The following is an 18,093-nucleotide window of genomic DNA, read 5'->3' as shown; positions in this document are numbered from 1 at the left end:
GAATCTTGCGGGGTTAACCACCTTGCATCTTACCACATGTATATTGGCGCCTGACAGTATTACCTCATATGCGGTGGCTATCTGTGTGGTTAACGTGCTTTTTGATCGCTCAAGTATGGCGAACAATGAATGTTCTACATACAGTGTCAGTGAGCACCCCATTACTATGGTGGCACTTTTCTAAATGGTGAACGCGGCGACTGTGAGAGCCTGTTCGCACATGAAATGTCCCTGCATTACTGCGTCTAATGTCCCACTGTAGTATTCCAGAGGCTTGTGACCTAGTGATGTTTTCTGCGTTAAGACTGCTGTCATGAGTGCCCCCTTGCAGTGCGAGAACAGGTAGAACTCGCGTTCATAATCTGGGTTCGTGAGCACTGGTGCGCTTGAAATGAGTTCTTTGAGTGATGTGAATGTATCGCACGACTCTGAGTCCCACTGTATCTCTGTATTTTCCTTCTGTGCTTCTTTGAGTGCCTGGAGCAATGGGTGTGTGTATGCAGCATAGACTAATATCCAGGCACGACAATATTTGCACATCCCTAGGAATTTTTGCATGTCTTTCACTGTCTTTGGTCTCCCAACAGCCGAGATAGCTGCTACTCTGTCTGGGATTCTTTTCTTGTCATCTTTTGAGATCAATTGCCCTAGGTACAGCACCTCACGTTGACAATATTGCAACTTTTCTTTGTCCACCTTGTACCCCTTTTAGGCTAGTAATGCCAAAAGGGCAATGGAGTCTTTTCTACACTCTCCCTCGTTTTTGCTGCAAATTAACAAATCGTCCACATACTGTATTATTGTGCTGTCGGCTGTCATGTTTCCAAGTTCTTCGTGAAATATTCTGTTGAATATGCTGGGACTTTCGCAATAACCCTGGGCAAATCTGCAGTGTTCGTACCTCCTCCCCCTAGGGTGAATGCTGTCAGGTATCTGCACTCTTCTGCGAGTGGTATTGAGAAGAATGCATTTTTCAAATCCACCACAGTGAAGTGAGATGCGTCTTTTGGGATGCTGCATGGAATGGATGCTGGGTTCGGGATCAAAGGGAACTCTTTCTGGATGACGTAATTTAGTGAGCGTAGGCCCCTCCTTTCGCTTTTTTGATTGGGTAAATACAGGTGTTACACAGTGAATTGGAGGGTACTATTATCCCCTGTGCGAGTAGGGTATTTATTTTTTCTTTTATTCCCTCTTCTGCTTCCCGGGACAAGGGGTATTGTTTGACCCGGGGCAGAATTGCTTCAGGCTTGAGATTGATCTTTACTGGTGGGACCCCTTGTAGTAGTCCTACGTCATGGGGACCAGTTGTCCACAACTGCCAGGGCACCGACTGCATGTCATCATTAAAGAACGTAGGTTGGGCGCCAACTACTACCTTTCACTGCACTGGCACCTGCCTCTGCTGTATCATTATTTCACAAGGGATGGCTATCTCCATGATTATTTGTCCATCAATCTCTTAATCTGTGAAAAGCTCCTCGTCTGACAAATATTGGAGTGCAATGTCGGCGTTTATGCATAATACTGTACGCCACTCACAGCCATGTATGTCCATTGCAATTACAGCTATTCTTTTGGCTGTGATTTGTACTGCATGCATGTCCAGTGACATCACTGTCTCTGGCATTATCTCGGGCGGGCTATTGGGCGGAAGACAAATTCTGCTGGTACTCTCCATTCCAGTTTTTTCAACTCTGGGACCACCGTGCTAATGTTTTTAACCCTTGGATGAGCATATCTGGGTTCACGGGTATGCCGCGCACCTCAGGGCATGTCGCTCTTGAATATATCACTAGCATCACACGCATAGAACACATCCCTGGGGTTGAGCACACAATCCCTCCTCTTTTGGTAAACAAAATAGTCATGTTCAGTTTGCTGAGGAGATCCCTTCCCAGCAGGTTGACGGGCGATTGCTTATAATACAATAGAGGTGTTTTTCCCCCCACTGTCACATCCAAATCTTCTGTGTAAGGAACTTCGACCACCGCCCCAGAGAACCCCTGCGTCTCCAATTTATGATTAGATAGCGGAAACCGGCCTTCACGTATTCATGATTTTTCGGCTCCCGAATCTACCATAAAGATGAATAGTTTATTTCCTATCTCTGCTCCTATCAATGGTTCCTCGCTTGCATTGAAGGTTGTCGATAGGATTGGACATGCGAGTGTTCTCTGTGGGCTGTCCTATGCTGGATGCCTGGTTGTTCCCCCCTGGCTGAAAACGTTACCTGAAACTACCGCTACTCCTCCATGTGGGGCAGGCGCGCCATTGGATGTTGTAGTGAAGGGGTTGTTTTGAGTGTAGGGACGGTGCTCACTGCTTTTTGGATGTTGTTGAACGTTGTGTGGTCTTTCCCTGTATTGCTCTTGCCCCCTTTGGTCTTGTTGTTCTCTTCCCCCGTCGTGGTGCAACCCGTATGGGCTCCCCGGATGGGGGTGCCCGTAATATTGGTCATCTTGGTAACTCGGGTTAGGCCTGCTTCTGCACTCGCGCGAGAAATGTCCCCACCTCCCACAATTCCAACAGTTTCCTTGTCCCCCTCTGGGTCCCGGCCCCCCATTTCCGCCATTACCTCCATATCCCTGTCCACCTCCTCGTCGCCCCCTGTACCCACCTCTTCTGTTGGTGGGGTGCCACACTTGCCACTGCTGTCCTCCGTATTCCTCCTGTCCATTCCACTGCCTCTGCCCGTTGTCTGCCCAATTTGCAGCCATCCTCCCCTGTATCGCTACCAGTCCCCCCTCCTCCTCCTCTCTATCGTGTGTGAGTGCTGCTACAGCTGCTGCAACCTTCACCAGTTTCGTTTGTACTAACTTGGCCTCGTCTGCCAGCCTTTTTTGTGCCACCTCCTTCTCTCTTTCCTTGATTATTTTGCAATGGTGCACTATTATGCTCTGTATCTCTGGCCATCCTTTCGCTTCAATCCCTGCTATGTTGTCAAGCGCTTTTTGCACTTCTTTTGGGAGCCCCCTCTTTATTATGAAGTAAAATAACGATGTTGACTGGTCGTATGGTGTACCCATTTCAGCTCTCCACATCTCCTCTACTCGAAAAATGTAATCCATAACTTCTTCCCCATGATTCATAGTGCATTGCATTACTGACTGTAAATCTGGCGTGTCTGGAAATGTTTCCCTCAATGCGTCCCAAATGCGCGCGCGCATTGTATTGAAGGCAACGCCATCATGTCTGTCACTATCCAGTGTTATTCACCGGAAACCTGCTTTTGCCCACACCCGGTCTGATTGGTCCCCTACTGCTGACACAAGTAAACTTTTAAAATCTCCTATGGCCAGGGGCACCCCTGCAGTGTGTTTCTCAATGGCGTATATCCACTTGCTAGCTCCATCTGATAACGGGGGCAGTGATTTTAGTAAGTTTGCCTTATCCATCTGTGCCCTGGGTATATCATTTGGTCTTCCTGCCCCCGATGTATTAGTGGGAGTTGTAATTGTCCCTTAATTCCTTTCCCCATACTCACCTTTGTTCCTTTTTTCCCCACCATGGCTATCCTTCCCGTCCTGTTTCTTAACATCCCTGTCCATTCCTGTTCTATTGTCCTCCCCAGTGGTGTTTCCCCTAATTCTACTAAACTACCTCCTGTCGCCATTCCCAATCTCCCAGCTTCCTGCTCGTCTTCTTCTAGGTCACACCACAGCTCTTCTCTCCCATCACCTTCCACTTCTCCTCCCTCTACACTTCCTCCTATATTGTTTGCTCCTAGTTCTACTATCTGGGTGGGCTCCTCTTGTATTCTGAATAGTATCTCCCCTTTCTTCCACCCTTCCTCATTTGACTTATCTAAGGGGTGGGACCGGGACAATCGTTCTGACCTTGTTGTACTGGGCTCACCTTGTTCACATAGGCTTTGTATTTGTATCTGTATTTAGTTTATTTATAAAGCGCAACCAGGCCCGGGGGCATAAGGGCGCGTAAATGAGGAGCTAGTTACAAGGAGCAATTAAATGAGTTACGTTACAGCTACAATTACAGGAAGGTTACAGATACATAAGTGTGCAATCACAACAATACAGTAAGCCAAGTTCAAAATAGTTACAGGTAGGAGCTGGCATAGTAAGCAAGTGCATATTCCAAGTGATTGGCCATGTCCAATAGGTTAAGGTTTAAGCTGTCATGAGTCCATGTTATGGAGCCAACACTTTGTGCTATGTTTGAATCGGTTAAATGAAGGTTCTGCACGTAGATGTGGGGGGATGGTGTTCCATAGTTTAGATGCTTGTACCGGGAAACTAGCTCCACCCGAGTTGTGGAGTTTAAATCTCGGAATGGTTAAGGTGTTAGTTTGGGCTGCTCTGAGAGGTCTCGAGGCGGAGTGTGGTGTGAAATGGTTAGTGAGGTATGCTGGAGCAAGGTTAGCCCTAACTTTGTGTGTGAGGGCAAGCGTTTTCAGGGATATTCTATGCTTGACTGGGAGCCAACGTAGGTTACGTCTGGTCTCAGATATGTGTGCTTTTTTGGGGATGTTAAGGGCAGCTCTGATTGGACTACTTGTAATTGACAACTCTTCTCTGGCTATCGAGAGCCTGGCGTCTTAGTCTTCTGTCAACTTACATATGTTTACTGAGGGGGTACTCACCTGCCCATTTGATCGGGGGCACTCGTATGGCGGTGGTGCAGTTGGCCTTGCTGTGGGGGTGGGGGTACTAGTGGGCACGTATGTGGGATCACTGAACCCTTCAGCGGGTGGGGGCTTATTCAGAAGTGGGTACAATTGAGTCACCTCTATCACCCCCTCTTTTCCCTCATCTTCCTTGCTTCCCTCTGCTCGTGCTGATGGGGTAGCCGTGAGGGCAGGTTGATCAAGTGTGGTGTCTATTTTCTTTGGTGGAGGTATTTCCTCGAATAATCGCCATAGATCTAGTATCTCTCTCCTGTTATGAAAGTGCTTTCCTTTGTATTTTAGGAATATGCAGGTGGCTACCATGTCCAGAACACTTTTATCAAAGGACCCTCCTTGTGGCCAAACCTGGGGGAGACCCTCCTCCTTTAGTTCCGTTACCCACTGGTCATGGTACTTGGTTATTCTTTCTGCATGTCCCGGCAAACTTTTACAGATGTGCTCTAAGGGTGTCTCCGCTCCCATGCCTAGACCGGTGTTACTCTATTCTCTTGTATCAGTTTCTTCTGTCACTATGCGTGGGTCACTGTGTACATGGGACTTCAACCACTTTCAGGTTCTAATAATCAATTCACACTTTTACTCAACAAAAGGTGCTGTCTTAACAGGTCACCCTTACATTGACCGTACCCCCTAGAAAAGTACTTAAAACAGTGCTATTTTAAAGAGTCAATTGATTGCAAAAAATCATAAACACACGATGTGCACAACACACAACAGACATTCATCATACCTCAGCACACACATATAGCATTTACCCTCCCTGCCTTGCCCTTCGCCTTCTACGGCGACCCCCTCTAACCCTCACACAGCTTCTTTTGTTTATCTATACATTTTTTTTAAGACCTTATTTTACCCCGGATGAGAGGAATTAGAGAAGAATAAGAGAAAGAAAAGCTAGTCCTAACGTATTTTCCTTGTCTCTTCACTCAGACACCCTTAATTTATGTTTTCACTGTTTTACTTATTCCCAGCTCTAGTCGAGATAGCACTACGCGGCGCCGCCTTCTACCCCCTTGCAGAGTTAGGTTCTCGTCTTCTTTCCCTTTTTCACTTTTGTATCCTAATGGCCATATGCAAAGAAAGAGAAAGTATTAGAAGTAAAAAGTCCTCTTTATGTACCCAACTCGTTTCCCCTTGTCCTCCAGATCTTTTCCCCTTTTAGTATCACTCGCACTTAATACTCACGTGTCCGTCTTGATCCGAGACTCTCCGGATTTAGTCCGTCCAAGCGGCGTGGCCTCGCACTCAATGGCCCCACCTGGCTCCAGCGAGTGGTACTAAGGGTTTTTTCAAATGGGAACCGTACCCTCTCGCCCTAACTGCGTGCGCACGTCTCTGCGTACCAGTTGCCATAGGTGGGCGGCTCTGTTGAGCGGGCGCGCCGTGCGTCTCCACTGCGACCGGGGCCGTCTCGTGCCAAGGGGACTGTTTAAAGTTAAAAAATATATCACGTCTATGGGGTCACCACTGAATGTAAGCGTCCCCAGAAATAGACCCCCCTTAGTGAGAGGCAATAAAGGACACACCCCAGAAGGGGAATGAAGCCAGGACCAAGTGCGGGTGAGATCAAAAGAGCTTTATATAGATCAATATAGGGCATGCAAAGGACTCTGCCAACTCCAAGAGCACTCTATCTGACAATGGCAAAGACAGTCCTACTTATTACAGAACTACGTCACGCATGACACAAGCTATAGGGGGCACATAGTCTTAGGGATTGGGTGGTGATGGCTAGGTGGTATACATTGTATACAGTTGCTTCTCCAGGATTGGCGTACGTTGGTGCTGCGCCACGTGGGGTGGAAGGTCAGCTGGGCTCATCGGGGTGGAGTGCCGGGCCAGACATGCCTTGTAACGATGATTGATAACTAAACTAACATTTGCCCTTTTGACCACACATTCCCACCCATTCGTCACACTTTATGCTTTCCGTTGGTTTGCAACTCTTGTAAGCGCTGACCTTAAATCAATATGTGGACAGGAACATTGATATGCGATCTGAAGTGTCTCAATACATCAGTTTGGAGGATACCTTAGGTTCATACAATCTGGTCTCATGTGCATAGTCAGGGGCATGGGAGGGGTCGCTTGACCACCCTGTCTTGGCAGTTTAGGTGAGGGATGGTATTACGATCTGTTGGTACACGTGTGGGCGCCCCTCTTTTTAGGGTCATTAACTTGGGGTCGATGGAGATACCACTGGCCCGTGGGGGGCATGTGACTGATGCCTGAGAGACGGTGTGATTTAGGACCAGGTAGCTCGTAAGTCATGGAGTCAGGCTGTGGCGCCTCTGACATGTGGGAGGCGGATGTTTGAAATGGGTCCAGCAGGGTCAGGAGGGGATGCGAGGCTGTGCTATTGAACACCAGCTATCTCTAGAGGGCCTGGGCAGGAGGAGGGGGAAATGTCCTTGCAGCTCTGTGCGCGGCATCTTGCACAAGGCGGTATACTGTCCCGTGGGTGAGGGGCGAATAACAACACATGGGGTCTCTAAAAGGACTCGTATGCATTTGCATTAGAAGGAATACTAACTGGAGACCAGACCCTTTAGCACAACAATTTGCATCTATAGTTGACATACAAACATGAGGTAGTGTTAGGCAGGTGTGTGTATAAAGAGGGCAACACATGTTATTACATATTTTTATCAGCTAGCCAGTCTTTGTACATCTCTACATTATAAACAATATCGGTTGCATATTTACTCTTTACCCATTCTCCTTCACATTAGCAGCGAATGTTAGTCAACAGGACATACATTACATAAATGGTTTCTACACATTGCAAGAGTTTTCGGGGTAGGTATAGGTGTGCGGCGACACGCCGTCTAACGTTGGGGGCTTGGTACAGGGTCAGGACCTGCAGGTTTTGGGCTGGTCTCAGTTACTTCCTAATGTTCCCGTTCATGGCTGGGGCAATGATGTACTGCGGAAGGTCAACAGCTACAGTGAGTCCTCAGCGGATCTGCCATGCAGTGTGAGGTGGGGGAAGTGTGGGCCTCTGTGAGCGCGGTTGAGTGGGGGTCAGTCTGCAGCTTTCAGTGTGCACGTTTGCTCTGCCTGGGTTATATCTGCACATTTCTAGTAAGATGGGGTTGGCTTAATACAAGATGGCGTCTGTGCTCTGCCACATAACGTGGTGGTGCAGCCTCACGTGTCGGTCTGCAACCGCCCTGCCGCCTGGGCCCGGGGGCCGGTGTGCTGCTGACGAGTCATGAGTCTTCACCAGGGTGGGACATGCAGTGGGGGGGGTCCTATTGACCTACCCCCCTACACCACGCATGGGAAAAACTCAGGACATCCTGAGCACCCTTGCGTCCCTCTTCCCATACCCTTCTCCTACCCCCCCAGCCTCCTATATCTTCCCAACCCTCCTCCGACTTGCTCTCCTGCTTCTCTCCTATCACACCTGATATCACTGGATGTGTCCGCTCCATGAAGGTCTCCTCCAAACAGGTCTCCCCTGTTCCTACAGAACCATTAAGGACCATATTGCCCCTGCACTTGTGGATTTCTGCAACCAATCTTTTGCTGCTGGATCTTCCCCTCCTCCCTCAAGCACTCTCTTGTGTGCCTTCTCCTAAAAAAACCTTCTGCAGAACCGCCTTGTCCAGCCAACTACCGCCCCATATCTATCACCCCTTTCCTTGGCAAACTCTTTCAGAAGATGGTCGTCCCCCAACTGACCCAGCACACTGAGCTTGTTGTCTGCCTGCCATCAATCTGATTCCGAGCATCCAGAGGCCTGGAAACTGCTCTTCTGAACACCCGTGAGGAACTGCTCACAACTCATGACTCCAACTCTCCAGCTGCTCTCATTCTAGTTGATCTCTCCTCTGCATTTGATACGGTCAACCACTCCATCCTCATAAAATGGCTCCGCAACACGCTAGGTATCTTCGAGCAGGCACTGGACTGGCAGACCTCCTTCCTCAATGACCGTCCGTCCCAGGGTATTCTGGGCTCTTATTCCTCCCCTACCTCTACCTCCACCTGCGGCGTCCCCCAGGGCTCCCACCTTCCTCCCTGGCACTTTAACACCTATCTTGTTCCACCTGCACACCACATTTCCGCCTTCTCCCCCAACTTCCAGTGTTATACAGATGACACACACCTCCTCTTAAAACTCTACCATGATCCTCTCCTTACTTCCTCCATCATTCATGAATGCCTATTTGCCATCCAGTCCTCATGTACTTCCAATGATATCTCCCTTAATGCCAACAAGACTGAGATCCTTGCTATTGGGACTCCTGCTCCCTCTTTCTTTCCCTCACTCTGGCCATCTTCTATGGGCTCTCCCCTTCCTTCATCTGATGCCAGAAACCGTGGAGTCATCTTTGACTCCTCTCTTTCCTTCCTCCCAGATCTTCAGGACCTTGCCAAAAAGGTCTACTTTCAACTTCACCGCCTCACTTTCCCCCAGAAGCTCAATGTCTCTAGATATCTGGTTCTCTCTATGATAGAATACTGCAGTAGCCTTGTTTTAAATCTACCCTCTTCTTCCCTATGACCCCTCCAGATAATCCAGAAAAGAGCTGTGAGATTTATCCTTGGCTTCAAGCCCCGGGACTGCATCTCTCCAACCCTATAATCTCTTCACTGGCTCCCGGTTGGTACACGGATCAAATTCAAATCCCTTTGCATCATGCATAAGGCTGTCTGCGGCAGGAGACCATGCTATTTACAACTGGTTCTCACTAAATACTCTCCCTCCAGATCTTTATGTTCCTCCGGCACCAACTCTCTGTGTCAAGCGCTTTGCTAAACAGCGAGCTGGTGGTCAATCTCTTTCCTCGGCAGGCTCCCTCCTATGGAACAGCCTTCTCTTTCCTTTTCGTCTTGAGCCGGATCTCCTCAAATTACGGAAGCTCTTAAAGACCTTCCTCCCTCCTCTGCTAAACCCCACAGTTGCTGAGGATGGAGACCAGGGCCATTAGGTGTTCTCCTTATTTTCTGGTCTCCCACACCCAATTTCCTTTAGTCTCCGCCCACTCCAGCACTTACCTTGGTACTGACTGGTCTGCACTTAGTTATTTATTGGCAGCTGACCACGCTCACCATGTCACTTAGCAGCTGCTTACTCCCTAGCGCTTCCCTCTTTGGTACACCTAGCACTTACCTCTCAACCTCCTACCCAATCCCATTATATTAATTATTACCCCAAGCCCACCCCACACATATATATAAAAGTAAAATAAATGTGAAGGTCAATTGTGCAGAAGTTCAATTAGGACCACTATTATTAGGTCAATTAGGACAAATGGTCAATTGTAAAGGGTCAATTTGGGTAATACCGATGACATGGGGATCCCGGATGGCTTTGCTGATGAGCCATAGTCTAGTCTACCCCTCCAAGGGCCTTTGCCGTGAGACAGCTCTTCCGTCGTTCATAGGAACATACAATTCTCTTGGGAATTAGCAGCCTTTGTTGGTGTGGCAGCCAACCAGAGTTCTGAAAAGTAGGCAGAACCTCATGATCCAAGTCCGTGTTCTGAGCAAGATGTGTGCTGCTCGCACCAGACCATCTTGTTTTCCCTTGCCCGTTCATACATCCACTTCCTCCTCTTCCCCCTTTCGAACCACACTACCGTTTGCATGCCTGCTGCACCACTGTCTTGATCTCACCATAGCCCACCACCAGCCCTGGACTTTGATGGGAATGCAAGATGGACTCCCCATGGAGCCACACCTTCCATTTCCATGGAAGCCATTTTAGGTGTATATTGCTGTGTACAATGGGCAGCATGCTCGCTGAGGCCCTGCATTTCCAAACAAAATTGCTCTTAGCAAGCGGCATGCATATGGGGTATGTGTTTCTCTGGGGCCATTAAAACGGGACCTAAGCTTTTACCAGTCGGTGCAACGCTTTGAACTGGTTATTAATGCTTAATGGACCTAAGACAAGCTGTCCAGACCGCCTGCATATGCTCCCTTCACCAGACAGCCAATCACACTCAGCTGGAACACAGCGTTTACCTAAATACTAATCGCATGCACACATCCCCATTCCATTTAAAGATGGAAAGCATTTTAGAGCAATCACTAAGAATAAACAAATAATCATATTTTCTTTTCAGGCACCACACAAATGCAACTATTGGCTGAAATGTCGAGCCCCTTAGATTGTGTGGGCACTGTAAAGGTAGCGCTTTGGTCCTATATGTGGTTTGTTGCTGGCATGACACCTTAATACAACTAAACAGAACATGGTCTACAAACCGCCAAACATGGGTGGGATGCAGGTTGAAAGAGGACACTAACAGAGCCTAACACCAGACTCCTACTTCCAAAATTGCTTTGATTTTCACCCAAAGACAGACGGAAATAAATCTGTTTCCTGTTTGTTTTGATCAACTATTTGTACATGCTTTTTTTATTTTTTACCTTGAAGGTAAAAATGGAGCTTGGATTAATCTGCAGCAGCCTAGCTCACTTGCCCCCCTATTCCAGGCATCAACGTGATAATGTATCTGTTTGGTTTGAATAACTGTGGAACGATGAATGCAATATATTCATACAACAACACATAACTATGGATAAATGACAATACAATCACTAATTACATAATTGCACTCTGTGTTGCCTCAATAGCATGAGAGAGTTATGCAAAAGTGGAAGGGCATTAAAAAGAAGGGCCCATCTATTCACAAAACACCAATGCTACCAGTTTGGGCTTTTGCGTAGGCATGGGAAAAGCACTTGCCACACACTGCCGTAATGGTTTTAACTACCCATTGTTGGTAGCAGGTGCAACATGGTGCAAGTACATGGGCATCAAATAGCAGGACCTGGCTAAAGCTTAAAACTTATGAACAAGCCAATAATGTTGGTTTTGCAGGATTTCAGTGGCTTTGCCAACTGGTGCCTTCCTGCTTGCCGCTCTTTTCCCTACTTAAGGAGCCCTCCAGCTTCTTTTCATTTGCAGCTGGGAGCAGGTGTAAGTAGATCTAGGTCACCTGGCCTAAGCCCCGCTCACCTGGTTCCTTCCTAGTTGCCGCTCTTTTTCACCACTTAGCAAGTCCCGCCCACCTGGTGCGTTCCTGCTTGCCACTCTTTTTCCTACTTAAGGAGCCCTCCAGCCTCTTTTCCTTTGTAGATGGGGAGCAGGTGCAAGTGGAGCTAGGTCACATGGCCTAAGCCCTGCTCACCTTGTTCCTTCCTGGTTGCCGCTCTTTTTCACCATTTAGCAAGCCCCGCCCACCTGGTGCCTTCCTGCTTGCTGCTCTTTTCACCACTTAGCAAACTCGTTTCCCTACGTAAGGAGCCCTCTAGCCTCTTTCCCTTGTCAGCTGGGGAGCAGGTGTAAGTGGATCTAGGTCACTTGGCCTAAGCACCATCCACCGTCTTAGCCCTGCCTCTTCCTGCCTACTCTTAACTCTTAGATCAAGGGCGTTTCTCACCCGGGCATCCAAAGTGAAGGGCAGTCAAAGAAAAGGGAAATTCCTGTTTGGACCTGTTCAGACCAGGAGGATCCAGGGTCCGACCCCCTGCTAAAACAGCAGGTAAGCATGCACCAACATGTGTTTCCACCCTCTGTCCTCACAGGCCATCCCCACCCTCTCTGGTCCCCCCGTGTTGTTCCCTTGTGCCCTCCATTCCTGCACACAGGAGTCTGTCCTGATACATTCTGGTTTCACCATCACCATCTTGTGGCCAATGCCTGATTTTACTTTTATGGACTTCATTGATTCATGGTGCGTCACCCTTTCTCAACTCTCATGCTGGACTTCCTTTGCATCTTGTATTCATGGTGGCCCTGAATCATGCTGTTCCCATCTTCATCTTGTATCATACTTCTGCAATTGTATTCGCTCTCCCCTCTTGCTTTTCCACTCTTTTTGACTGCTTACTCTCTGTTCTCTCCTCCCCTCTCCTCTCCCTTTTCCTATCTCCTCCCCTCCTCCCCTTACTTTCTTATAGGCACTTACTCTATAAGATATGTCCCTGGACCTAGTATGATAGCAACCTCGTCTGTCGCTCCCCCATCCCCTTACTGCCCCCCCCCCACTTCCCTCCAGCACTATCTGAAATGTTGTCAGGCCTATTACGATAGTCGCTTGTTTTGTTCCTCCCCTCCCTTTCTGCACCCCTCTCCCTCACCTTTTGTTTTCCTCAGCCTCTACCAGAAATGTCGTCAGGACTAGTACGGTAGTTGCCTGTCTGTTTCCATTTCCTTCCCACTCTCCCCCTCCCGTCCATATCTATGTCTTAGCTCTTGCACTATCTGAAATGTTGTCAGGCTGAGTACGATAGTTAATTTCACATCCTTATTGTTCATGGCCTGTAAGAATGTCGTTGTATTTTCCCTTGTTCCCTCCCTTGCCTTGAAGTGCTTAGAAACACATTGTTTATAGGTGCTATATAAATAAACTATCGTATCATATCATATCATGCTTGTTTTTAACAGGACTTCAATGAAGGACTCTCAGATGGCTGATAAATCGGGTGGCTGAAGGCAGAACTAGTAAGACATTTATATTACACCATTATCGTGTTTAGCAGCCCAGTTAAGTCATCAACTCTCAGAAGAATGCTTTCACCAAACACTGGCAGACACTTTAATGCAAAGCCTGATACGGCTTGATTATAGCGAGCTCAAAGAGTTCCCACGAGGAGGTGTTTTGGGCAGGTAGAGGCAGGACTGCGTGGGAATGCCATATGGATTAGAATGGCTGGATGTTGGGTTCCTGGGAATTTAACAGTACAGAGATCACCCTACGACCAATTTACCATGTACCTGTTGGTTCTAAGGACAATACTGGACCACTTTACATGACTGCGTACGCATTCTAAAGGCAGTCACACAGTTAAGGCACATGCATTCTCTCACTCTCTCTGGAAAAGTGATAATGTTTGCCTAGTTTTAAAGAATTCCTGGCAGAAGCTTGGAACAGATAGAAACGTAATCAGTGTGCCCATGACCTTTAGAAAACTGTCTGTTATCATGAGTCACGGTCGCCGGAGCTCTGAAATTCCAAGATCGTCTCCTTGCTGGTTCTGAGGTCTTACAGCATTTGTGCCCCGCTTTTTATTATCATGTACTGGTTCAGGAATCTCAAAACTGCAAGCAAAACCTGTCACCCTGCCTAGAGGGCAACATGGCTGCCTGCAGTCACCATGGCAACCACACCTTGCCTTTCACAAACTGCTGAGGACAGACACAGGAATGCTGTGTGCCATTGTGCAGAGCTGAGGTTTGCGCTAATTGAACACAGCGGCATTACAACTGCTCAACACTGTCTCTGTCTGCAGGGCCAATGGTTTGACTGATTTGCATATGTTTTGTCCTCTCATGTGATAGCACAGCTGAGTTGTGAAAAGCTGCTCAGAGGGGATATCAAGCGTGACCAGTTTTTCAAAACCAGAAATAAGAGCAGGCCATCAACAGTGAGGTAGGACTCCATTTTCTCCCTGTCAGGCAAATGTGATCCTGTGTTTTACTAGACCCATGTTCCAGCCCATAAAGCTTTATTCAGAGAGAGTTTTTTTTAAGTTGAGTAAAGCCTGTCAAGAAACTGGATGCCGGCATACACGACAACCCTGGGCTAGAAGTTAAAGTGAGCAGGAGCTATCAGGAGCACAGTACAACTACTTTTATTTTTTAATGATAACAGCGCCACTACTGTTTACAGTATCCAGTGATTTCATGGCTGAAGAAATCATTGAGGGGTTCTCAATATTTGTTTTAACCCATTATCCAACACTTTCACCAAATATTCTAGGACTAGAGTTTGTTTATATAATTGCACTAGTCCTACAATATGTTGGGAAGGGTGTTTAGACGGTTAAAAAAAATATTGAGTACCCCTCAATGTTTTTTCTCCGAGTTGAAATCAAATATAACCCTTTTTAAAACAATTTTCACTATTCTGGAACTGTTCTTCACCTCTTAAATTAGCAGTTACAGCTAAACTGAAATCTGTTTCACCATACACACACAACAACTGAATGACACCTCAGCCTGGATGGGCTCTATCTGGCTACATCTTAGCTATCAGAAGACAGAGGAGGTTCGCCTAACACTAAGAAATGATCTCACACAACACCGTCCCCGCATGATTTTTGAAAAACTTGTCAAGTTGCCATCTCAGATTACATTCTTAGATGTTGCACTTGATAATGGTTCAGACCATTTCCAAGAGGGTTTATTTTAACATCAGGGGGCTACATGGGTGTTGCCCCTTTCTTCCACCAGACACGTGTGCAGTTATAGTGGGAGTCTTAGTGACTAGTCACTGGGATTACTTTCATAGACCCCTGTGCGATGATTCAGGGCCATGGACTATTCATCCCTCGGACTCTGTGTCAGATCAGAGGAGATAAAAGATGTTTTGTCTTGGGATCCAGGCTTTGTCATACAATTACGACATTCTATTGAGAACGGGACACATTATTCTAGTAAAAGGCCCTTGTTGAAGCTGGTCAGTTAGGTATTAAGTATGGGATCCAGGCAGAGATAATACAGACTCCCACTAGGAAACTCCTGCGTACGATGAGACACGTCCAGGGGCAATTGGAAGCACTCAGAACGAAGAGAGCAGAAAGGGCACTACTCTACACAAAACAATGGTACTATGTCAAGGCCAACAAAGCAGATAGACTCCTGGCAAGACAACTGAGAGGGAAACAGCAGGCCCACACAATACGAGCCCTAAAAGAAGAATCTGGCCAAATTAGAACACAAACGGCAGAGATAGGAAGAATTCTGGGTAGATACTACCAGACGCCATACTCCTCCGACTCTCCGAGGAAAGACCAACAGGAGGCCTTTTTGGCAGGGATTCACCTACCCGGCTTGACAGAAGCAGATAAACAGGCCCTAGATAGGGACATCACCATAGAAGAAGTCCATGGAGCTATACAATCCCTCCCGAACAATAAAGCCCCGGACGGATACACGGCTATTTATTATAAGACATACAAAGACATACTAGCCCCCATACTTACTTCTCTATTTAACACACTTGGGGAGAAGGGGAATCTGACACAGTCCATGAACGAGTCCAAACTCCTGGTCTTCCATAAGAAGGGGAAAGATGAGCAACTCCCTGCCTCATATCGCCCGATAGCCTTAATCAATCTAGATGCTAAACTATACACAAAGATCTTGGCGACTAGATTGCGTCCAATACTCCCCAAAATAATTCACCAAGATCAGTCGGGTTTCGTACCAAACCACCAGACACATGACAACATTAGAAGGGTCATACATCTCGTTGAAAAGATAGGCATCAAACAAACCCCTGCCGCACTGGTAGCACTGGATGCCGAAAAGGCGTTTGACAGGGTTGTGTGGTCTTTTCTATTCCGGGTCCTCCAGAAGATGGGGATGGGCAAAAGTTTTATAGACAAAGTCAGAGCCAATTATAACTCCCCGTCGATGAGAATAGCGGTAAACAGTGAAATATCGGAGGTAGTGCATCTACGGAGAGGGACGAAGCAAGGGTGCCCGCTCTCCCCCCTCCTATACGCCATATACCTGGAACCTCTTCTAGCAAGAATCAGGGACACACCGGCGGTGCAGGGAATAGAGATGGCGGGGCAGGCCCATAAAGCGATGGCATACTCGGATGACATGTTGGTAGCCCTGGGAGACCCAGAGAAGTCACTCCCACATCTTATGGGATTAATTGAACGATTTGGAGAAACTTCAGGGCTAAAAATAAATAGGCAGAAATCGGAGGTGCTGATACTGGCCGGGAACGGTGAAAGAATTAGCGCAGTGGCTACAGACTGCCAATTGAAAATCGCCTCAGCGGGTGTCAGCTACTTAGGAATCACCCTCACAGATCATGTAAATAAACTATACTCCCACAATTATCCGCAAGCTCTAGAAAGGGTCAGGAAGGACCTGTCAAAATGGAACCCTCTATCGATCTCCTGGTGGGGCAGAATCACGGCAGTGAAAATGACAATTCTCCCCAAGTTATTGTACCTATTCCAGGCGCTCCCGATAAGACCCCCCGAGGCCTTCTTCAAAGCGCTACGGAAGGCGGTCTCTGGGTACATCTGGCAACATAAGACTCCAAGAATCTCAAATGCGGTACTAACAGCTCAGAGAATGGCGGGAGGCTGCGCCTTGCCACATTTCAAAAAATACTACGAGGCAGCCCAACTCTGGGTCATGAGGGACTGGATATCGGAACAGGGGGAAAAAATTTGGGAAAAACAGGACAGAGCAGTGGCGACTACACCCACCAGGCACATGCTATGGCTCAACAAACGATACAGACACCCAAACACTAACATTAGTGTAATAATGAAGACAGCATTAGAAATATGGGACGCAGCCACAACAAACGAAACCTTAACCAAGGACCCCGCCCCATTTATGCCTTTGTTCGGAAATCCCGAATTCCCCCCAGGATTGGACAAGGGCGCATTCAGCAAATGGGAGATAGGGGGGTGCAAGATGCTGGGGGACATGCAACAGAACCAACAGATTAGATCATTCAAAGACTGCAAAACTCTTCTGAACTTAACATCGAAAGATCGCTACAAGTACGAACAGTTATATCACTGGCTCAACACCCCCCGCATGAAAGAAGCGATGACCAGGGACCTGACCCCCTTCGAACAATACATCATGACGCAGTCGGGATCTAAAAAATTTGTATCCACTACATACAAATTCATTAACACCCTAAAGGAACCTACCACTTGGCAGTACATGAAAAAATGGGAGAAAACCTTAGGCTACGCACTCTCCAAAGAGAGGTGGGAACACCTATGGGGCTTGATACCAAAACTGACAAGAGCCATCCAATTGAGAGAAATGTGGGTGAAAATGATGGTGCAATGGCACTACACACCGGAGAGACTGAAAACTATGTTTGCGGCCTCCCCGAACATCTGCTGGAGGAAATGTGGCGGACGGGGTGATTGGAAACATATCTGGTGGGATTGCCCGAAACTCCGCCCATACTGGGGGGAAATCAAAACCCAAATGACCGGAATGTTCCCGGGCACAGAACATCTGGGGGAGGAAATATGGCTAGGGGGATTCTGGGATCCGCAAGACAAAACGCTAAACACCCCCCAAAAAAGAAACTTCATGGGCCTCCTAATAGGAGCATGGCTGGAAATCGCAAAAAACTGGAAGAACGATTCCCCGCCATCAGCGATAGACTGGTCAAGAAGGGTGTGGGCGCATCTGGCCCTTGAGCGAATAACCTACAACATCCAAGGGGATCACGGGAAATTCAGAGACCACTGGGGACAGGTTCTGGAATTTCTGCAAAAAGAATATAAAGAACAATGGTGCCCTCACAATATAAGGATACTGGACTTATTCACGTGAATGAGAACTTTCTCCCGCGGAATAACGTACTTAGACAGTGACATGAAGCTCGGGGGGTGGTGGGGTGGGTTCGTTTCTTACAATTTGTATCTTTGTTATGTTGCAATGTTAACAAACCTGAATAAAAACATGTTTAAAAAAA

General features: G+C 47.5%; 1 long non-coding RNA gene across 1 annotated transcript in view; it reads left to right on the top strand.

Moving 5' to 3' along the window:
• Positions 1 to 18,093, top strand: part of LOC138569086 (uncharacterized) — an 83,258-nt gene that overhangs the window by 26,504 nt on the left and 38,661 nt on the right. The window contains exon 2 of the long non-coding RNA XR_011303116.1: positions 13,059 to 13,115. This is a non-coding gene — a long non-coding RNA (uncharacterized lncRNA). The remainder of the gene's footprint in view (positions 1 to 13,058; positions 13,116 to 18,093) is intronic.

Source organism: Ambystoma mexicanum, chromosome 2q (genome assembly GCF_040938575.1).
Source record: "Ambystoma mexicanum isolate Mex_15411 chromosome 2q, UKY_AmexF1_1, whole genome shotgun sequence".
NCBI lineage: Eukaryota > Metazoa > Chordata > Amphibia > Caudata > Ambystomatidae > Ambystoma > Ambystoma mexicanum.
The sequence above is the reverse complement of the archived record's forward strand: the minus strand, read 5'-3'. Positions and strand labels throughout refer to the sequence as shown.